Raw genomic sequence first — 23,202 nt, 5'->3', positions numbered from 1 at the left:
GTTCTCGAGACACTGAGGATTGGAAGAGCAACTGTGTGGGGAAGGCAGAGACTATTCCTTCTCTTACTTTAGAGCTCCCTCAAGCTCAGGTCTGTGGCTGTTGGGTGTCTCATCACAAATGCTGCCAAGATTTCCATTTTTATCTTTTCAAGTCAAGTAGAGAGAAAGCTTAATTTGCTCCATTGTGACAAGCTTTCACATATCTGAGGATAGTTTAATTACGAATACCCTTATCCTCATCACTTACCAGGGTGTTTTTTGTTTTTGTTTTTTTCAGGCAAAGCAATGCCCATTTGTAAGCCTTGGTGTTAAAGGATGGCAGAGACAAGGAAAAGTAAGTGACCACACTTTCACTTGTGGATGGTTTTCTCAGCTACTGAACAGTGAGAAATACCTGTTGCTGCCATTTTCACTTTTATATTATTTTTTAAAAATTTAAAAAATATATTACCTGCTTCTCCAATTTCCTGCTCTGTGATTTCTGGCATGAACTAAACTTGTGAAGAGTCTTAAAGATTAATAAATTGAACTCACTTCAGTGTGAGGAATTAATCCACAGTCCCTGGTCAACAGTTCCACTCCTACCAATTCCCATAGTCATAGAGATCCTTCCGCAACTTTCCTTATAAACCGGGAGAAGATTTCCATCATTTAAAAAGCTCTTTTCTCATTAGGAAGCCAACACTGCAATGGCATTTCCCCCTTTCTTCCCAGCCTGTCTTGCTTTGACTGGTGGTGGGATTAATTGGGCCATGATCAATCTCCTAAAAGATGGCAAATTGGGAATGGCGGGTGGAAGGAGGAAAGCATGAATATTAATTAGCTAAGATTCCAAACAGAAGCCTTTTAATTATATTAAAATGCACAGGCCTGCAGGCAGCGAGATGGTTCTTGCTGTAAATCTGTCGACAGGCCATTACCTCAGCCATGTCAATGCCTTTTAATGAATGAATATATACATTTCAAGTGGGGGAGAGAAAAATACTTTCCTGTTTATAAATATTAAAAGGAAAACTATCAACGTGAGGTGATGTCTATGACAGCTCCTTGCAGGCTGGAGGTGTTTGGGGAAGGCAGGGAAGGCAGGGAAGGCGGTCTCCCTAAATGGCTCATCCCAGGCTGTGAAACTGAAGCCTGTGGCTGATATGGGGACTGATGCAATTAAAAACAGATGACTGCAGCCAGGGTGAGCCAGCGGCTCAACTTCTCTGTAGGTCAATGAGTGAGGCATTTGAGGAAGTTACATTAACTTTTCAGGTCACTTCAGAACCATTCGCTACAGGAAAAAAGGAAATCAGGGGCATTTCTTTGCTTCTTGTTAACACGAAGAGAGCATTTAAATATTGAAGGGTGACCGGCCACCATGGGGGAAGGGCCGTGAACTGAGAAGTGTTAGAATTCCAGGGCAATAAAGAACTTAAATGTAAGAAAGCAGGTCTCAGCAGATCTAGAGTCACCTTGAGAAGATCCATGGAAGAGAATGGTAGGGAATATGGAAACACACCAGCAGTGAGAATGGGAAAGTGGGAAGAAGGAAAGCTGGTCACAGATGACTTCATAGACTCAAAAGACTCGAACAGAGCTTGGTGACCAAGTAGTCCAACCGCCTTAATTTTAGAGAACTAGAAACTGAGGCCCAGAGGGGAGGGGTGACTTTCCCAATCTCAGAGTGCTAGTTAGTAGAGAAATCCTGTTTATTTACTTCCCTACCAACTTACCTACTTAAGTACCCACCTCCTTACCTATCTCCCTACTTACGTATTTACCTATTCATGTACCACTTCCTTCTATAAAACATTTGAGGCCTCTCCTGACTACCAGTCTGCAGGTTTTCTAAGACTTGTTGCTGCCTTCCTAACTTTAAATAAGAACACATTTGAGGAAACTAAGAGTACCACATAGTATGCACACTTTATATAATCTGAGAATATCCATCTACAGGGCCATAATTGTTCAACCCAAATGCAGAGAATCTGTATGATCTATCCCAGTCTACTGGAATGCCAACAGAAGAGTGCAGTGCCTTTGTGGAGTTACCCTTGATTTTGAAAAGCTTGACAGGCAAAAAAAAAAAAAAGAAACTCATCAGAATATACCTGAGAATATTCAGGTCTTGAAGTTCGGCATTGGTGACTTTGAAAGGAAGGTAAGCAGAAAATAATTCTTTTGAGCACAATTTAAAAAAATACTATGTATTTGAAATCCAGTCAAGAGTACTTAATATTTTGGGGTTTTTTGGCTGTGCTGCATGACATGTGGGATCTTAGTTCCCCGACCAGCAACAAACCCATGGCCCCTGCAGTGGGAGCTTGAAGACCAAACCACTGGACAGCCAGGGAATTCCCAAGAGTCCTTATGATTCTGAAAAGCTTTATGTGGGCTTTTCAAGGATAAATTCAGAAACCATCTGCAAATGGGCACACTCCTGTACATGTACCTACGTGTGTGGGAGTATGTATGTACAGGGGTGGTGAGGGAGAGTCATAAGTTTGTCCTATCAGTCAGTGGGACAGCATTCCCAGAATGGACATACAACTCACGAACATCTGCCTTTAGCACAATAGGAACTCAGGAGAGAATGTGAATGGCTTAGCAAAGGATATGTCTTATTGGAAAAGCAACTCAAAGAGTAAGTCAAGAAAGTAATAGGAAAGTATTTCTGCTATATGTTCACATACATTATTCTAGAGAGCAGGGATCAGGAAGGCTCAAAACTTCTTTGAGATTCACTTAATTTAGCCTCAAGACTATGAAACATAATAATATAACTTAGTTGGTAACATTGAGGAGAAGGTAGAGGATACTAAAAGTCACACCGCAGTATGATAAATGTCCATTCAGCTCAGTTCAAGGTGGATTCAATCCTTTTCTTTTTTAATATATATTTTATTTATTTATTTTAGTTGCTCCGGGTCTTAGTTGCGGCTGGTGGGCTCCTTAGTTGTGGCTCGCTGGACTCCCCTGCATTGGAAGGCGGACTCTTAACCACCTCGCCACCAGGGAAATCCCGGATTCAATCCTTTTGATGTGCAAGAGAGAGGATTAGGACCTAATGATGCAAAGGAGAATAAGACATAATGCTGCTCTTTTACAGCCTACTCTTCTGGAGAGACACGTGACCAAGTAACTTTAACACATTGGGGTAAGTGCAGTAGTGGGGGTGTGCACAGGGAACAAAAGGGTGCAGAAGAACAGTGCTGGCCTCATTTGTGGGGTCAGAGTGGCTCTTGGAGAAGATAGAGTCTGAGAATGAGTTGGATGGACAAAGAGAAGGGTGGAGGGAGAGAGGGGGACAGGGAGGGGAAAGGACATGACCTTCAGACCTAATAGCAGCAGCAAGGGTTCACAGTATGCAACACTGTGTGCTTTTTTCCACTATTTTTCTCATTAGAGAAAAACTTATTTTGCTGTTCCTGCTTTCAGATGAAGATCCAGTTTCATCTGAATTAGAAATTTGCTTCTCCATGAGATGTTGATAGGAAAAACTAATGAAACAGAGCATTCTATGAATGCTCCTAATGAAACCCACTATTCACTGTCCTGAGTTGTTACTGCTTTTCCATTTCACTGTTTAGAAGATTTGGCTACTGATCATCTCCAGGAAGTGGAAACAACATGAATGCCCATTACCTGTCTGGATAATGAATTGCAATTAATCAATATAAGTCAAGACAGTAATTTATCACAAACTCCCTGCACTTGCTGATGGCACCTTTTCCTTTTTGATAATCATAACAAGACAGTGAAGCTGAAAGTCAGTAGTTGGCTAGAAGCTACAATGGGAAGAAACTCATCGTCCCTTTGGCTGTTATCAAGTGCTCTTCTTCTTGACTGCATTTCTTGTGTAAGGCGAGGGTGGAGCAGGGCAGTTTGAATCCAGAAGTGTGGACTGGGGGAAGACTGTACCTTATCTCTGGCTTAATTTGCTTAATTGGTAACTGTCCTTGGGGCAAGGTTTTAGCAGTTGGTCAGGTCAGAATCTTAGTTGCCTGAAGAGGGGACAGGAGGAAAGTCATTCTTTTGCAGTGTTAGCAGCTTTAGACTTCTTCTAGGCTGGTGACAAGATGGGAATTAGAAATGTTATGCTCCTCTTCTTCCTCCTTGTCCAATTCTCTCTTCTACATTTTTCCCCCCTAGGATTTTTTTCTTGCCTTGGATCCAGACACAAGGCTGATCAGAGACTGTACCATACTGGGGATTTGTTTGGGGGGTGGAGATATCTGTGGTTTTTCACCCTCTTAGCTTCCCAGTACCACCAAAAAATTCTGGAACTGCACCAATTCAGTTAAGTTCGGGAACTTGGCTCACTGGGAGTCTTTTTAAAGTAGTTCAGGTTCAGGCGGTTCAGGCACGCTTTCAGAGAGCTGAATTGCTGTGCTGAGTTAGATTTGGGGAACTTTCAGTGATATATGACTATCATGAACACTTTGAAGATCCTGTCATCTCTGTGCCAATACTGGATAAGTAGCAGAGACTTTTCATAGTTAGCCCCTTATCGAAGATGGCACATGCATATGTCTGATTAAGGTGAGCTCATGCTATTTTGAGTAAGCCAATGAAATAAAAGCTTCAAAAGGATGCACAATCCCTGTGATAAATGGCCTGGTCAAAAGAGGAAGTGTGGTTGACTGAAAAGTAAGGGAGTTCAGGCAGAAGGAGACTGCTTGGCAGGGAAAGATCGATTCAGTAGATTGGTCCTGCTACCAGACTCTCCTGTTCTGGTGTCTAAGGCTTAGGGTGCTGGCAATAGAAATAGGTGAGTATTTCTCATATAGACTGCCTGCAAGAGGTTGGAAGTAGAGGTATGCTCTGAGATTCAACGTAAGGAAGTACTGTACAGCAGTAGTGTGTGTGTGTTTGTGTGTGTGTGTGTGTGTGTGTGTGTGTGTGTGTGTGTGTATGGCAGAGTAGCGTGGTGTAGTAGATTAAAGATGACTGCAATTTTTCGTTATTTCTTTTCTTTTCCCCCCACTATTTTTCCCATCAAGAAGTGGAATGTATTTTCCCTCCCTTTAGATTTTACTAATAGAATGTTGCAGGGGTGAGGTTATATAAATTTTGAGATCAGGCCTTAAGTGATCTACAGCTTTTCCTTTCACTTTTCTTGGAACTCATCCACCATGTTGTGAGGAAGCCCAAGAAACTACAGGGTAAGACCTGCTGGAGGGAAATCAAATCCTCCAGCCTCCAGCCCTAACCGAGCTCCCAGCCTACACAGCCAGCACTAACTGCCAGCCATTGTGAATGAGGCCATTTTTGATCTTCCAGCATCCTAGTGCTCCACCTGACACCACATGAAGCAGAAAAGATGCTCAGTCAATCCACAGGATCATGAGAAATAATAAGTCGTTGTTTTAAGCCACTAAGTTTTGGGGTGGTTTGTTACACAGTCATAGATAACTAAAACATGTGGAATCTCCACACTTTAGAAAGAATGACTTAACTGGAAAGCACTTTTGGTCAAGAGAGAAGGGGACAGCCACTGGAAGCAACACCTGTGGTCAGAGGTAGTGCGGGCAGCAGGAAGGCACTCCCATGAGGCAAGCAGGGAAGGAGCAAAAGTAAAGATCACCAAATGGTGGCAGATAGTCTTATTCTGGCATACATGGGCAATGTATCTGAGGAACATCTAGAAAGATTTGGGGAGATTTTGTTGGGAGTGAAAGTGAGATCTATAGATTCTGCAAAGGCATGAACCACAGAATGCCATTATACACAGATTTTTGTTATCAGCCTGTAGCCTTGATGTTAGCTGGGCCCTTCTTTTTCTTTGAGATCTGCATAAGATTGGATTGAAGTTCCAATTCCACATCTGTGAAAGACCAAAATGCTCCACAGGATTACTCTGAATTTCTAGGGAAATTATTGTCTCCTCATTAGCCCTGGCTGTAAACTCTTGCTTCTTTTATGGGCCATCTCACTGTCCCTTTTATGCTGTTTCTGTTTCACATAATATCAACCTAAACACGAAATTCAAGTCACAAAATATCAACCTAAACATTAAATCTTCTCTTAATTATCACAATTTCTACACAAAAAAGCAATTTTTTTGTGATTAGTAGATTTTAATAAGGAATTTGGGGATATAAGAGGAGGATTTTAAAGTATAGCAATATAAACTTCAAATTGAACCTGAGACCGTCCTCATTCTTAAAAATGTCTTTGCCCCACCACTGGAGAACTTTCACAAGCAATATCACTCCAAGTACTGTCTGAACCTCATTCTATGTCATGGTTCCTCTCTCCCTTCCATCTTTCAGCAGCAAAACAAATTTCTCTCATCTTCTCATATAGAATATCTATCAATCTATTTATTATGCTCAGTGACTCACCCTCCAACCTAAGCCGCTTATCAAGGTATTTACTCAGTAGAGACGGTTGTCCTCTGAGGAGCAATTATGATGTCAGTTGTTATAGTAATAACATTTCACTCTTCCACTTTCTACCCTACTAAAATCACTGCAGTTTCCTGCAAAGGCACCCAGTGTTGATCTCTCTCTCTCTCTCGAGTGTTGAGTGAAAGGAAAATCAAATGTAATAAACCTGGGCTATACCCAACTCACTGCCTTGCCTCTCCTTCCTTCCTTTTAGAGGGTGGAGATAATGCCCCATTAGGCTCCCTTTAAGGTGTTGCTTTCTTTGTATAAACTCTTCTACATTGCCTAAGTGAGAAGGGAAGAATTTCTGAATCTACTCTCTGGGTGGGTGCCATATTCAGTTTTGGGGAGACTTTGATGGGAGTGAAAGTGAGGTCTAGAGATTTCACAATAATGAATAGGCATAAACCAGAGAACCCCAACTTATGCGGGGAGTTTTATTATCAGCCTATGAGAGACCCTATTACTCATGACAGTGACATGTCAGAGATGGTGAGTGGTCTGTTTCATTTAGAAATCCATTCATTCATTTAAAAAAATTTTGGCATGACTCTATAGTAGACTCCTAAGGAGGTCAAATATAACTGAGTCATGGAATCTCTTATTGAAAGAGCTTACGATTCGGTAGGAGAAATAAAAGAACCATACCTACCCAGTTTGGCAGTGTTGATGTCCTCTTGGAAAAGGGAGCGCTAACTGAATCAGAGTCATAAGGGTTATTTATGGCACAGTCCCTGTGGAATTACATTCCCTCTTTTGTACATTGACCAATGGCTCTCTCTCCCCTCCAAATTCTCTGAAGTTGTGACCTGCTGTGTTCCTTCGGCCCCATTCATACAATCATCTGGCAGTCCTCTGAGGTAACAGTGATGGTTTAGGCCCCTCAGTACATCTAAGGACTCCCATCAGTCTCTTGCCTGCTGACTTTTACCCTCCTTTTTCTCATCCATGACCATTTCCCTGAAGAATTTTCAAGCTCTTACAAAACTACCTTTTAACATCCATCATGTTACTCTGCATGTTTTTCTTTCTAGTAGTATCATTTGCAGACATTTTCTCAGTTATCATGGGTCAAAACTGTTGGTCTATAAACAAAACAAACGGGGGAATTCCCTGGCAGTCTAGCAGTTATGACTTGGCACTTTCACAGCTATGGCCCGGGTTAAATCCCTGGTTGGGGAACTAAGATCCCACAAGCCAAGTGGCAAAACCAAAACAAAACCAAAAACACCCCATAAAACAAATGGCAGAGATAGAGGATATGATGGCTAAGCCACATCCTCTGCAGAACACGCTCAGCTCAGGGTAGCACTGGTAGCACCCTTTCTGGTGGGGAGTGTTTGCAGTATGGTGCAATAACACTCAGTGGCCAAGAGTGCAGGCGTCAGGCTGTCATGCTAGCTGTCATGAGCTGGTACTCAGGTCATGGGAAAGAGAGCTCAGAGGCTAGCACACTTGAATGGATTTTTTTTCTTGAAAATATTTCAAAGAAAATAGCATTATAACAAGTTGACACTATAAAGGAGGGGAGATATTATTAAAATAAATACACAAGGATAGGGTAGCGACCTGAAATACATACAACACATATTATAGAAAACTATTATTTTTGAGGAATAGCTTCCTGGAGGAGGTAGGCTTTTATATGGTATTATCTTCTTTGCAATGAATAATGAGACTATTCACCATGGAGTAAACAAGTTACCTCCAGTAAAGTGTGATTAAGAGAGCAGAAGTATGGTCTCTTCTTATACAGCTGCATAGGCTCTTAATAAAATGTTACAGGCTTCAAATTTCAGAAGCGTTGTGGTGGGTACTTTCAAGAAGCAAGCTTAGTTGTAGCTTTTCTTTCCCCATCTTCTGGAAATATAGGAACTATTTCTTATTTATTTTTATATTCTTAGAGCCTAGAACAGTACCTGGCAAATGGCTCAATAATAATTTGTCAAGTGGTTGGTTGAATGAGTGAATGAATCAATCACTCAATCTAATAAAAGTCTTCTGCTTTCTGACCCACCCCATGTCTTCATTCAAGCATTTGTCTGTCAAGTTTAAAGTGTCTATACTCACATTATGGTGCATTTGCTCGTGTTGTTCAACACTCTGACAGGTATACTACTTTAGAGTGGCATTCTGCTTTATTTAACAGGTTATAAGGTAGATAAATGGGTATATCAAAAGATGTTTAGGATTTCTTTTAATAAATTAGGGTAGTGGTTCTTAATGAGATTAATGGAACAGTGCCAATCTGGCTACTTCAGAATTATCTGGGAAACTTGAAACAGTTCAAATTTTTGAGCCTTACTTCTGTATTTTTGAAAACTTCCTCAGGTGATTCTGATACTCAACCAGATTTGAGAACTACTGCCTTATTCTTTAAAATAAGATCAAAACTTCTAAAATCCTAGCTATTGGCAATTACCCAGAAATAGATCAAGTAGTAGAGGCCCATTTAGAGTCTACCCAGGTAGCTTTTGGGAGGGAACTACTATTCTCTCTGAAAGTTATACTTCTTAACGCAGGCATTCACCTAGTGCTTCTCTGGTCTTCCACCGACAATGTATTTACTGCGTGTTCACTACCTCTTTCTCTGAATGCAAATTGGTACCCCTTTATCTTGGGATTTTGAGGCAGTTCTTATTTTAAATAAACTTCCCTCTTATTCTCACAAGTATAGATTAGCTACAAGGATCCGTACTTTAGAGATGGAGTTCCATGCTCACAGAGATTATAAACCTGCCCAGTGACCTAAAGCTGGTGAGGGGTACTCAGGGTCATGTTTGTCTCTTCATACCCTCTGCTTCTCCTCCATGCCTGTTGACTAAGGCTTTATACTGGCTCTGGAGCTCTGTATGCACTCCTCTAGTCCTTGCACCATCCCTGCAAAGAAAACAGTCTCTGGAGTCCTCCATTTTGTGGATGGAGTGTTTCAAGAGTTGATCATCCCCAGAACATTGCTGCTCTTCAAATGCTGTTGCCCACTCTAGCAAAGACTGCTCTGTGTTCACTAAACCCCATTGCCTTTTCCTCATGGATGCACCCCTACACTACATTTCCCAGCATCCCTTGTAGTTAGATGTGACCATGTGACTGAGTTCTGGCCAATAGAATGTGGGCAAAACTGATTACCCCCACTTCCAAACTTAGCCCATCAAGAAGCCCCAGTATTATCCTTTGGGCCTTTTCTCTTTTCCCATTGGCAGGCTGAACGCAGCAGATGAAAAAAGCCCTAGAAGATTCAGAAAAATCCTTGAATAATTGAATGGATCCTTGTCAGACAGTCCTGTGGGGAGAAATAACTCTTACTGCATTAAGACAGTAAGGTTTTCGGATGATTTTTTATAGCCGTGAGCCTCCCCTGACCAATACAGCTAGCTGCTCTGCCTTTGACCCACAGCCTCTGCAGCTGTAACACCAATGTCTGACCTGAGAGCCCCAGAGCAGTCGGCAAAGGAAAGAGGTCTCTCAAAGGAGCTGCCAGGAGGGCAATGTGACATAAGGAAAAGCACAGGCTTGGAGCTGGAAGAAATGGGTTCAAATTCTCACTCTTGGTCTACTTGTGTAACCTAAACTAATTGCTTTTTAAGCCAGAGAGTCTTCCCCTGTGAAATGGGAATAACAGGAGATGACATATGTAAATGAATCTGGTAATGGAGCCCAGTAAATCTAAAGACTCTTCAGAAATGTAGCAAGAGTTTGGCAGAAACTGAAGGAAGTGTCAAAGAGGAACAGTTTGTAGCTTCAAATAGCAAGTCCAGAAAGTCGGAGGTACCCCCATGGCTATAGGGTTCTACGAGCATTATTACATCTGACCCTATGATGGCTCCAGGAGGCTCTTCTAGGTCACTTGCAGCTGAATAATTTTTTGAGACACTTTTTCCTGCTTCTTTCTTGTTTCAGGATAGTGATAGAATGTAAGTTTGATGAGGAGAGGGCTGCCGTCTTTTCCCCACTGTGCACGGAGCACCTACCACAGTGCCTGGTGCGTTGTATGTGCTGTGTTTCTACAGGACACGTATTTGGCTTAATGACTGACTCATCTCAGAGGATTAAAAGGGTAATTTGTTCCTTTGCTTTTGTCCTCAAGCCTTCCTCCTCTCACCTGCAGGTAGAATGGTCAAGCCTGTATGTTCAGACTTCCGGACAACTTTGCCTCTGGAGTTGTTTGATGGCTTTTTGGTTCAGCATCGGAAAAAAAAAAAAAAAAAGAGGAAGTTGCCAGTTATTCAGAAGAAATCGCTTACCCAGGTTAGTACTTTGATTTAAAGAAGTATAACTGGCTTTGAGACATAGATGGGAAGGTAGTAGTAAGTTCTTTCAGGGCTGGTGGCCCTATTCTGATCCCTGATAGAGCTCTGGGTAGACCAGAGCCTCTGATGGGGGCAGGGTGGGGGGAGAACAAGTGAATGCCTTTGGTTTGGACATAGAGTGCCAGGCAGGGTGGCCAATTCATCCTAATTTGCCCTGGACTTTCCTGGTTTTAAAACTGAAAGCCTTGCATCCTGGAGACCCCTTCAGTCCTGGGTAAACCAGGACAGTTGGTCACTACCGCCATGCTTGAGGATCTATAGGGGGAGATCATCCTGTCAAGGCATGCATGGGGGAAATGGAGCCTTCCACATTCTAATGGACCCTGAAGGCTCAGATGTTAAGAATTCAGTTTGCTGAGATGGACTAAAGAATAGAGGCCCTTCCCCCTGTTCTCTGAATGCACCAGTCTTCTGAGATTCATGAACATTCCTACGAGGGGCACCTCATCCCCCGAACTTCCTCCACTCCCAACATGACAGAGAATACATTTCTTGCTTGCTAGTGAAGATCCAGAGACAGATTTAATTTTACTTCAAAAAAGAGGGCAATGTGATGTTTCTTATGTCTTAGGAGGTGAGAAAATTCTTATCAGTTACACAAGACTTGCCCAAAGGCCCAGAGCTAAATAATGGTAGAATTACTGCTTGAATAGAGCTCTATCTGGCCCCAATGTTGGTTTTCTTTCCATTCTACAGTACCTTAGGAGGCACAGTGGCCCTAAACACTGAATGAAAAGGAAAACAACAATTTGTTCATTCAAGTAGACTTTTGGACATGCTCTCATTCACAACTCTCTTTTTCTTTGTTTCACTGGATTGATTTTATTTAGCCTCCAGCATCTACATCCCTTCCTTCCAGTCCAAATTTCTCAGTCTTACTTTCAAGACTGCTGGCTTTAGCTCTAACCTACCTTTTCAGGAGTACGGCACATGATGTCTTCCAAGTACCCCATGCTTCAGTCAAACAGGGCTCTCCATGCTTTCCCACCTCTACGTGTCTTTTGCTGTGCCTACTCCATGGAATGCTCTTTTCTCCAACCTCCCTTATCAAGATCCTGCCACCCTTCAAATTCCCATGAAGACTTCCTTGATCCTTCCTTTCTAATATCCTGATTTAAATATGCCCTGCATTGATTTGGTGCCATAATAACTCATTCTGCTTACTAGAGGATTCCTTGAGGGCAGGACACAGGCTATGCTGTTTTTTTTGTTTTTGTTTTTAAATAATCTCTGAGATAACCTAGCACAGCGATCTACACATGGTAGGCACCCTGTAAATACGTGATGAAATGCAGTGCAGAGGATTAAAGGAGAAGGGAAATCTTTAGATTTTCCCTAGAGTGTGACTTGGAATTGGGACAAAAGCTAATTTGATGGAACATGTTTGAGGAAAATCGGGTGGGAAAAAACAGATAATAGACACAGAAGTGAAAGAGTAAGGCCAGCAGCCCATTTCATTCTAAGAGTGTCCCTGAAAGTCTCAGAAGGAGCCAGAGGCTGATCTTTCTGACCTTTATCCAAGTGTCAGGACACAGCTCCCCGTGGGTAGAAGTCCACTCCAAGGCTCTGCTTCCAGCCTGCAGTTAACCAGGGAAAGCAGTCAATCAGAGAATGTGCTGGATCTGATCTCCTGGCTGCTGAATTCATCGAGGTCCGTACTTCAGAGTGCTGGGGATGTCAGTTACATAAAGTTGTACGGCATTTTCTTCTATCCTGGGGTGAGGGGAGGGTAATGGGGGGAGGAAGAGGGAAGGGGCGCAGCTATCAGCCCAAGAGAACTGCTGCAAGAGCTAGTGCTCTGCCTTCCCTCACCACACACATCTCCTCCAAATGTGCCCTTGATGTTGCATTCTCCAACCCAAACAAAAACCTGGAGAAAAAATGATTTTGTGGCTAGCTCTGTTTTCAATACCGTGGAACATTTGCCGGCCTGGTGATCCATCACCAGACTTTTTTTTAACCCTGCAAGATGGCCACTTGCCTTTTTTATCGGCATGTTTGCATCCATGTTGCTACTTACTTTCTCTTGAGGCCAAGTTTTCTTTCTTTTTTTTTCCCCTGATTTTTGCCATCTGTGCCATATTTCTTTAGAGTTTTTCTTCTCTAATCCCCTCTTTAGTGCCAGGAGAAGTAATACCAATGGGCTGGAGAGATTCCAATGCTTGATGCACAGAACTGGCTAAAAATCTCAACAATATCACTTCACACACATTCTGGAAACTTCGCTCTTTCATGTTTGCAAGTGGGCATGTAGCATGGGCTGCATGAAGAAGATAAGGCTCACAATTCAGCCCTACTCAGAGGCCAGTGAGCTCCCTGCTCTTAGAATGTGGACCAGTAGTCCCTGCTGCTGCCCAGAGACCTGGGAGACAAGAAGCCCCCAGTGATGTGAGGCGGCCAGGCCTAGGAATGACAATTCTAATTAAGAGAAATAAAAACCTCACTCTTTTCTCAGGTGTTGAACTCTGTCTAAAGTCAGGAGTTATGAAATCTGTGAAGCTTAGGACTCATCTACATCTTAAGAGAGCTGTGCAGACTCTCCCTTTTCCCATTAAATTGTCATGTGGTAGGTAGAAAGAGGCTGAGACTCAGACTTTCACCAAATAGCTAAGTGGTCTTGGGAAAGTCTCTGGATCTTAATTTCTTTATTCATAAACTGTAAGAGTTGGGGAAGTGCATGATTCTATATTAGGGGTCTATATTTCATGGTGTCCTCTCACATATTGGGATTGGATTGGTATGAAAAACAGGGTCTAACAACTGGAATCCAAAATTTTATAGGGCTAAGGAAGTTTGTACATTTTTTTTTCCTTTTCTTTTTCTCTCCACTTTCATGCATGTCTACTTCTTGCTTCCAACTGGGAGAATCAATTCTATGACCACATAAAAGTCTCCTTAGGCCCAATATCTTAGGCTACTTTGGTAGTTCATAAAAGACCATCAACGTTTTAGCTCTGTCTACCTGAGGCTCCCAGGCCAAACTAGAACTGAATGTTCTAATTTGTATTTAATTATTTGCCAAGCAAATATGAAGCTCTTTCGATGTAAACAGGAGTGTTCACACCAACATGGTTCCTAGCAGCAGGCAGGCAGACCAGATCCAACTAGGATCCTGCCTGCTTCCAGTAGCTCTGCATTACTGTTGATGTCAGTTAGTCCAACTTGACCCCGTGGGATGTTCAATGTTCACCATCATTGGTTTTCAGTGTATGGTGTCAAAGGCCAGGGCTGCCAGATGCCTGACTTTCTGAAAAAGGATGAAATCTGAAAAAGGCTCTGTCTGGGTGTTAGGATGTTTAGAATGTTTGTAAGCATGGTATAAAGACAGATGTAATTATAGTCAGAGAGTCAATCAATATTTATTGAGAACCTATTTTAGGTGCTGGGGATATAGCAGTGGTAATATTTCTTGAAGTGTTATTTGCCCTTTTCAAGTTTTCCCAAGGAATCTAGATTTTCAATTAATTGTCTCAAGCACACTGGCTACTGTCCTACCATCATAAGGGAGAGTAACTGAGCAGCTGTCCTTTCTAGAATTTCCGGGAGCTTCTTACAAGGATTAGTTGTTTAACAAACAACTAATATCTGACTTTGATTAAGGGTTCTAGGTGTCAGTGTTTCTCTGTACACTAATTCTCAGGACCTTCTTTCCAACTGAAGCGTGGAAAGTACACAAGTCAGTTAAAAAAATCTTCAAATATAAAATCAAGTAAGTAGTCTTTGGTATCTTATGGGATGCATAATGAACACGAGCTGGCCCTTTGGTGCATTTGGGCATGGATTGAAGTTGATGCTAATGGTAGCACATCTATATCTTGGGAACTGGGCTCCCTAGAGACCTCCTGGGTAAGGACTGCCTGGGCTCAGGACCGGCCCTGACATTTTGGCAGAAGTGCTAAGGAGAAGCTGTCTCTCACTTTGAGGTTTTTCAGTCCATAAAGCAGCAGCAATTTAGTTGTGGAAGACCCCGGCAGAAACAACATAAGAAAACTGAAAACACATAAGCACATTTGCCGAGTTTAATAGCCCTGCTCTGGCTCTCCACCTCCGGTACCTTAGGCATAAATTGCTGACCTCTATTTGATTTTCTGAACTGCAAGAATTATGGGCCCAAAGTTCAGTGAATTGGAAGAGGTAAGCTTTTATGCCTCTGAGTCAGCTTCCCCATAAACATTAGGTCTACAAATAAAAGCAACATTTCTATTTATACTTCCTGGGGTTTGTGTATCAGACAAGCCAAGCACGTCCCTGCAGCTCGGCGAAGGTGACTGCATGATCAAATCTCTGTTCAGGTAACGCGACGGAGCCTTCCAGTTTGGGTCAGAGGAAATAACCAGAGCAGATGGACAAGAGATATTAAAAATAACACACGCAATTTCAGTCGGAAAAGGGCACCTGCTCAAACAGTGACTGATTTACTCTCGGTGGTGTTTGTTTGATTCTCCTCCTGGCCACTGGTGACAAATGTGTGCTAGGGGAAGTCTTACGTTCAGACCCTTCCTGGGCACTCACCTTTAATGATGGCCAAGGGCCTGAAGGGCAACCCAGCTTCCTGTGCCCACCTGGCCGTGGGTCAACACAGCATCACCCTCATACTCCAGACGCAGCAGGAGCGTAATTCTGGCTGCTGCCACGCATGCAGGTGACCCAGACATCCACGTCATGTTTTCTCTGTGGCCCTGCCTGACTCCTTCAGCTCCATGCTCCCCGTATCCCCCTCGGCCTCTGTTTTTGTCTCCATCTCTGGTGCCCAGCATCAGCATAATCAATTGGTTCCACACACATGTATTGAACACCACCCCCTGGTTGGGGGGGGGCTATACCTGACAGACTAGAAGCTTCCCTGCTCACCCCAGTGTCCTCTGAACTAGTGGGATTAACACAGATTTGTTTATGGCAATAATATAGGTGATTCACAATGAGGCAAACTCAGATTTGCGAGATTTGCATTTGATTCCTCACTACTGCTTTTCTTTTTATTAAGTATTTTTATTTATTTATTTATTTGGTTGCACCGTGCAGCATGCGGGATCTTAGTTCCCCGAGCGAGGATCGAACACATGCCTCCTGCATTGGGAGTGCGGAGTCTTGACCACTGGGATGCCAGGGAAGTCCCTCCCTGTTACTGCTTCTTTACATGCCCTTCGTCCTCCCTTGGGGTCATTCATTACTTGCTTCACGCCTCAAACCTTTTCCTATTCCTGTCAAAGCATTGCCTTTCTGCTCCTTGCCTCCTGCATGTGTGCTACAAACAAATTCTCAATCTGGTGTAAGTAAACCTATATGGGGCACCCCTTCCTAGGGATGTTATGTTGCCTAGGGCTTTCTGAAAATAACATCTCAACCCTAAGGCATAAGTCAAATGGTAAATTTTAGCCACCTTGGCAGGCTTCTGGGGAGTTATGTTGGGGCAGGTGGTGATTCTGCTTGAAATATTCTATCCATAGGTTCTGCGTTGGCAAGGAGCTAGGTCACAGTCACCATCATCTTAAGCCATTTTACTAAGGCTGAGTCCAGGGTACCGGACCACTAAAAGGCCTTCAGCTGCTGAAGAGATAATGAGGTCAGTCTTTTGTTTCTTTAAACCACTCCATTTGGAACTATTTGTCATTCAACTGTAGTGATAGTTTATTTTTCTCTGAGCAACCTGCCAGAGGAGTAAGGACATTTTGCACACCCTCCCTGCCACTTCTGTAGCGATGCTAAACATTTGTCACAAACCATGTTCTTCCAAAGGACTTCTGCTTTTGTCTGTGGCAGCATTTCTCAAACTCGAATGTGCCTGTCACCTGAAGATCTGGTTAAAATGCAGGTTCTGAGTCAGTGGAACTGCCTGAGATTCAGCAGTTCTCACAACCTCCCAAGTGGTGCTGATGCTGGTTCCTGGACCCGGCTCTGAGCAGAGTAGGTCTAGACCTGCGCTGTCCAACGCAGCAGTCACTGGCCATGTGTGGCTATTGAGCTTTTTGAATGTGAGCTTTTGAATGTGGTCCAGAGACTTGCCATAAGTGTAAAATACATACCATATTTTGAAGATTTAGTATATTAAAAAAAAATGTAAAAAGTCTCACAGATCATTTTTTAAAATAATTAATTTACATGTTGAAATGACAATATTTTGAATATTTTTGGTTACAGAAAACATATTATTATAATTTATCTCACCTTTTTCTTTTTACTTTGTAAAAAGAAATGTGGCTTCCAGGAAATTTTAAATTACACCTAGGGTTTGTGTTACATTTCTATGGGACAGCGTTGGCGTAGAGAACCGAGCAGCAGAGGAGAGATGAATTGCCAATTTGAGCTCTGGCACCTCCTTGCCTTTCCGCCCTGCTGCCCCAGCATATTTAATTGCCATTAGCTCCCTGCCTATTTTGCCTGGCTTCTAACATTAGGGTCTAGGTTGATTTCTTATTTCTAGGTGTTCTCTGGACCCAGCCTAATCACTCACTTCTCTTACAATCCTGACTTCCCTCTCAATCTCCATGATCCATAGCTTCCCAAAGCCTCAGCAAGATGGTGGCTCAACCCTGCCCAGACTGGAAGAACCATTCTGGCTGCTGAGAACAGCGTAAGAACCTGCTGTAAGTATCAGGTTGCCTTTAGATAAGAGAAAAATAATAAAATAAGGAACACTTTTGAAGATATTTGATGACTTCATCAGGTAGAATGGATTAACAATTGGAAGGAGGTTATTTTACTTAGGACTGTTAACTAAGGAAAGCCTATTTCAACATGTGCTGTGGCTTAACTGAACCTGAGTTTATAGCAGGTGTGTGCCCGAGAGAAGCAGCCGTCACACTGGAGCTAATCTCTGGGAGCCGAAAGTGCTCTCAGACTCAGAGCTGCTTTCTTACGGGTAGCCATTCCAGACTGAGACTCCTGAAGCTTTGTTGCACGTGAGTCAACTGCACACATGAAGAGATGTGGCTTTAGGGGGATTTAGAAAGAAGAATGAAAGAGAAGAGGGAGGGTTAACAAACAGTTGGAACGGAAATGATTTACTCTGGGAGTCCTGCTAGAAATTACAATGAAATCCTTTGCAAATTGCTAAATGTCTTGCTTGTTGGGGTGCAAAAGCATCCAGAATTGCTCTTTACCATATTCCTCGTAACTCCTGTTTCCATTCTCAAGCTCAGAGGGAGATTGTAGAAGGTTGTGGTAAAAAGTAGAGAGTGGAGAGGAATGGACCAGCTTGCTACAGGGTGGAGAAAAACAGGGAGAATGAAGTGATAAAGAGGTTAAGGGTCAAAGAATAAAATATGAGAAAAAATGTTGGAAGAAAGGAGCATGCCCTCTTCCCCTTTCCTCCACACTGCTGGCTGGAATGTAGATGTAATCCCTGGAACTCAAGTAGCCATGTTGGACCATGAGGCAGAAGAACATGTTGATATCGTGGAGCAACAGGAGAGAAGGAACTCAATTCTTGATGACTGGGGAGCCCATACTATGCTATTTTGCTGACCTCCAGATTTCATTTTCATAAGAACTAAATTAAAAATCTTCCATCTGGCTTAATCTACTATTCTTCAGGAATTGCTCTTCCTCACAATTAAGCTAATTCTGCTGAGAACTGAGGAATAACATGCACATAACTTGGGGAAAGGAGCACGGTGGCCTAAAGGCACATGAGAGAGCCAGGGGCTAGTGTTGGGGTTTCTTCTGAGAGCAAAGCATGTTAAGGGGAGACGGAGAGTGGAGTAGAGCACCAGGCCAGAGAAACAGCATCTATAGCAGTCACGAGAATGGGATCAGACAGGCCTGGATTTTAGTCCCAGCTATGTTACTTACTAGCCCTGTGACCTCAAAAACATTGATGTTACTTCTCTGAGCCTCAGTTTTCTCATATATACTTTGGGGATAAAATAGTTCTTGCTTTTTGGATTTTTATGAGGAATCAATGAGAAAATGCACATATAAAGTGCCTGCATAGTGCCTGGCACAGAGTAAGTGCTGCCTGTTATTATTTGAAAGAGAAGGCAGGAAGCCCCAAGGACTCATTTCATCTAGTGCTTTTGATTTTGAAGGTCTCCTGACAAGCGCTTTCCTAGGACCTAGTACCGTTAAGTCCCTGTGGGAACATATAAGGTTAAAATCTAAGTTGATGGAAGAAGGGCTCATCACTAATTAAACTAATTAACAATTCATCATAGCAGCCTGTGGGGTTATACTGTCATGGGTATCTCCACTCACAAGAAAAATAATAGCATCATTAGCAACAACCTGTCAGGAGAACAAGGCAAAAAGTTCTGAAGCAGCAGCCACCTGCTCGTTTTGTCTAATACTTCCTTTTCTTTCTCTGAAAAGAATAGCAGGTTGTGAGAAAGACGTTTTGCTTGTGACAGCTATGCAGGGCATGCGTGGACCTTTCTGTGCGTGGACCTTTCTGTGCTCCTCTGAAAAGTAATGATTATAATAATAACAACAGTAACATTAATAATAATAGTGGATCGGTTATCTATTGCCACAATGATGCTACATAACAAACAATATGGTAACAAACGAAACCTCAGTGGCACACAATGATACAGATTTATGTGGCTCAGGAGTTTGTGGGGTTTAGTTGATTTGACTTGGTTGATCTCTGCTAGACTAGTTGGTGCTTCTGAGGTTAGCTGCAGGTTGACTTGAGTGCTCTGTTGTTCTGGGTTTGATTTGCTCACCTGTGTGGGGTTGGCTAGTACCGGCTGATCTAGAATGGCCTCAGCCAGGATGACTGGGATCACTCACTCCACTTCGTAGTTTTGTCCTCCAGCAGGTCAGCGTCTGCCTGTTCTCAAGGCCCTAGCAGAGCAGCAAGAGCAAATATGTGCAAACATGCAGATCATCCTCTGCTTGGTCACATTCACTAAGGACCCACCAGCCAAGCCTGGAGCCAGTGTGGGAGGATACTACAAAGTCAAAAACAGGAAAGAGTAAGAAACTGGGGGCATTGAACAATTGCAACAATTGTTAGTAATACTATCAGATGTTGCATACGTACAGTCTACATTAACACTGCTAAACTCTGTTCATATAGTATCTCATTTAATCGGCCTCTAACCCTATGCAGGAGGTACAATTACCATCCTGATTTTGTAGATGAGGAACAAGAGGCATAGGGAAGGCACCGATTTAGTATTTAGTAGAGCTAGGCTCAGACCTCACTTATCTAACTCCAGAGCCCATTCATTTAACTTCTATACCACACTGCTTCCATTCATGCCCATGTTATTTTCCTGGAGATTTTTTCAAAGGGATCTTTCTTTATAGATTCCTCTAGATCTGGTTGAAAATGAGGGGAAAGCATGTTGTAGAAATAATTTTTATAGTCTGATAGCTCCTTTGCTTTGAGTACACTTGGTACAGATTCAACTCTGTTCCTCGGTGGTGACTCGGTGGGTGCCCACTGTCCCCTCCCTCCAAGGCAGTGGGCAAGACTCAGGTGTTAGGAAGTGAAGAGATCCCAATGTTGTCAACCATGCTGTACCATCTTACATCTCTGGGTCCACCTCGTGTAAATATTCTCTTGGGACTTGAGTTATTCTCATGCCATTTCATCTAGCATATACTTTAAGTGGTTCTCTAAATACAGGAGGTTCTCAATTAATTCTATACTCTGACTTATTTTAAATTTTTGCATATCTGCCTAGTGCATCAGATATTGACATATAAAACTAGAAAACGCCTTGCACCTTGTCCATGCACCAAGTTCTGTGTCCTCTTATTCTTCTTCGCTCAGTCCTTAAGGAGCCATATCTTTTGGTTTTTTTGTGGGGTTTTTTTTTGCTGAAAAAAAAAGAGAAGCTGGTCATTTAAAGGCAGAGGAGGTATGTTGTGTGTGAGTGTGTGCGTGTGTGTGCGTATGTATGTATGTATGATGCATGTAGCTTCTTCCCTTGACATAGTTAATCAATGTATAAAATTAATTTAGGAAATATTTAAGTATGTCACTTTTGCAAGTGTGGGAGGGACGACCCTTCAGTTTCCCTGTGAAAGTACCTCCCGGGAAGCCTTGATTAGGGGCTCTCTTTGGTTTTTGTCCTCCTTATGCATCTGAAAGCCTGGTCAACACAAACAGAATAAGCAGCCTTGTCCTAGGACCAGCCATCTTTGGTTGTTAATGCTGTGGCCTCTGGGACCCTGGCCCTGCTACTTAGACCTATAGTGTGACCTTGATCTTAATGCCTTTTCACCTCTTGGCTACCTGGACGTCTGCTGATTCTCTCACCTCTACCCATCCTCATGTTTCATGGATTCCTTCTTCCTGCTTGTGTCCCATGTCCTGAGTCCAAGCATTCAGCCCAACCCTCTGCACTTCTTTCTTTTCTCTGAGGAAGGCTCTTGCATCAGCTCTGCTTATTCTTCAACTCAACACAGTGACTCAAAGTGCTATGGCCTTGTTTCGATCTCATTATTGCTCACCCTTACATCCTAACCTTTTACTCTACTCACACACTCCCAGGGGACAGGATTCCTCTTCCAAATCTTTCCTTCCTCCTTTCCCACTCACTCCCCATAGATCCAGGACAAACCCTAGGACAATCAGTCTTCCCTTGTCGGGAACATGTGTTAGATATCAGAGTGAACCAAGCACTTTGCAGTCATCCTTTTATTTAATCCACACAACAACCTATGCAGCAAGTACTATTATTTTTTCCACTTTATGAAAGTGGAAAGCAAGACACGGAGGTGAGGACATTTATCTAAGGTCACACTGGTAGTGAATGATGCCGCCAGGCTTCAGAACCGCATCTGATTAACTCCAGAGCCTGTGCCTTGATCCACTATGTTCTCTTCCAAATTTCTTCCTGAAGCCAAACCAAGCTGTTCTCCACTCCTTTTTGGATCAGTCTTGCTTTTCTTCAGTCCCTTCCCTTATCCCCCCTCCCCCCAGCCCATGCTGGTCCAAGTTCCTTAAGCAGAATTCACACTCATGCAATCTCTTTTCAATATCCCTTTACCTTATCATTAGGCAGTATTTCAAAAATTCAAGTCACTTATATATCCTGCTGCCAGCTCTTCATTCATGGGTCTTTGAAAGGCAGGCTGATAAAAGAGGCCAGCCAAGATTCTGGTTCTGAAAGTCTTACAGTCTGTTTTTGCTTGGCCTCACAGGTTTAAAAAGTTTTGGTTAAAGTTATGGCTGTTTACATAGCCTTTACAGATTATCCCTCAGATTCTTTTTTTTTTTTTAAACTGGAAAATTATTTATTTTTTAAATTTTTTATTCTTTTAACATCTTTATTGGAGTATAATTGATTTACAATAGTGTGTTAATTTCTGCTGTATAACAAAGTGAATCAGCTATATGTATACATATATCCCCATATCTCCTCCCTCTTGCGTCTCCCTCCCACCCTCCCTATCCCACCCCTCCAGGTGGTCACAAAGCACCGAGCTGATCTCCCTGTGCTATGCGGCTGCTTCCCACTAGCTATCTATTTTACATTTGGTAGTGTGTATATGTCCATGCTACTCTCTCACTTTGTCCCAGCTTACCCTTCCCCTTCCCCATGTCCTCAAGTTCATTCTCTAGTAGGTCTGCATCTTTATTCCTGTCTTGCCCCTAGGTTCTTCTGACAATTTTTTTTTTCTTTTTTAGATTCCATATATATGTGTTAGCATACGGTATTTGTTTTTCTCTTTCTGACTTACTTCACTCTGTATGACAGACTCTAGGTCCATCCCTCAGATTCTTGAAGAGACTTCAGTCATCTCTGAATCCTTTTTCTTTCACCTAAATCCTAATGGCTTGCCGGGTCCTGAGGATCACATGGTAATGAATGAAATTGGGATTTGAGTTTCATAGGTGTTAAATAAAGGCCTTTCATTTCCCTGCTGGATAAGCCCCTCACCCAACCCTTTCAGTTCAAATGCCTGTGTGCTAGTCTGACCAGACAGAAAAGAGCCATTCTGATGGCAGAGCTAGAGGGCTCAAGAGTTTTGCCGGTTTTCTTATCCGGCTGTCTGGGTTGGTACGGAGTGCAGGGCATGAGCTGGGGTTGGCTGGACTGCACTGGGCACAGCCAAGGAGGAGGTGGCCAGAGGCAGGTGGAAGGCAATCGGAGGGAAGTACAGGCTCAGGTCATGGTGACCTCACTGCAGGAGCCACAGATGCTGCCACCCTCAGCAAGGCAGATCCCTCGCACACGGCCTCTAGTTCTGCTCAGTTCTGCAAACACTTACCCTGGCTCCTAGTTTGCTGTCCAGGCCCTGTCCTAGGTTGTAGGGACACAGGGCTGAATAAGAAAAGGTCCATGAACTTAAGTAGCTCATAGTGTGGGGCAGAGGGAAGACATAGCAAGAGAGAGGACTGTCTGGGGTGCTGCTTATGATTCTAGCTGAATACTGTGTGGGTTTTTCCTCACAAGTTGTATGGCGTGTGTTGAGCCAGGTGCATAGGAGACTTGTGCACTGGGAAGTGAGAGCTGCTGTTCCAGTAAAATGCTCTTTCCTGTGGGCCAATAGAGATTTCTTTAGACACCTGATCTCCTACCCTTCATTCCACTGTGACTCCATGTAGGTCCTGCTCC

At 42.9% G+C, this 23,202-nt stretch overlaps 1 protein-coding gene across 8 annotated transcripts in view; it reads left to right on the top strand.

Annotated features, from left to right (window-relative positions):
• PAPPA2 (pappalysin 2) overlaps positions 1-23,202 on the top strand; it is a 431,292-nt gene that overhangs the window by 91,915 nt on the left and 316,175 nt on the right. For 4 of the 8 annotated variants that reach the window (XM_082437020.1, XM_082437013.1, XM_082437019.1 and 1 more), the window contains exons 2-5: positions 278-2,146; positions 2,904-3,142; positions 10,278-16,250; positions 17,184-17,271. The gene's annotated coding sequence lies outside the window, so the exon portion shown is untranslated. The remainder of the gene's footprint in view (positions 1-277; positions 2,147-2,903; positions 3,143-10,277; positions 16,251-17,183; positions 17,272-23,202) is intronic. The other 4 variants (XM_082437014.1, XM_082437016.1, XM_082437015.1 and 1 more) reach the window with 4 other exon arrangements.

This window comes from Balaenoptera physalus, assembly GCF_965194825.1.
Source record: "Balaenoptera physalus genome assembly, chromosome: 1".
NCBI lineage: Eukaryota > Metazoa > Chordata > Mammalia > Artiodactyla > Balaenopteridae > Balaenoptera > Balaenoptera physalus.
The sequence above is the reverse complement of the archived record's forward strand: the minus strand, read 5'-3'. Positions and strand labels throughout refer to the sequence as shown.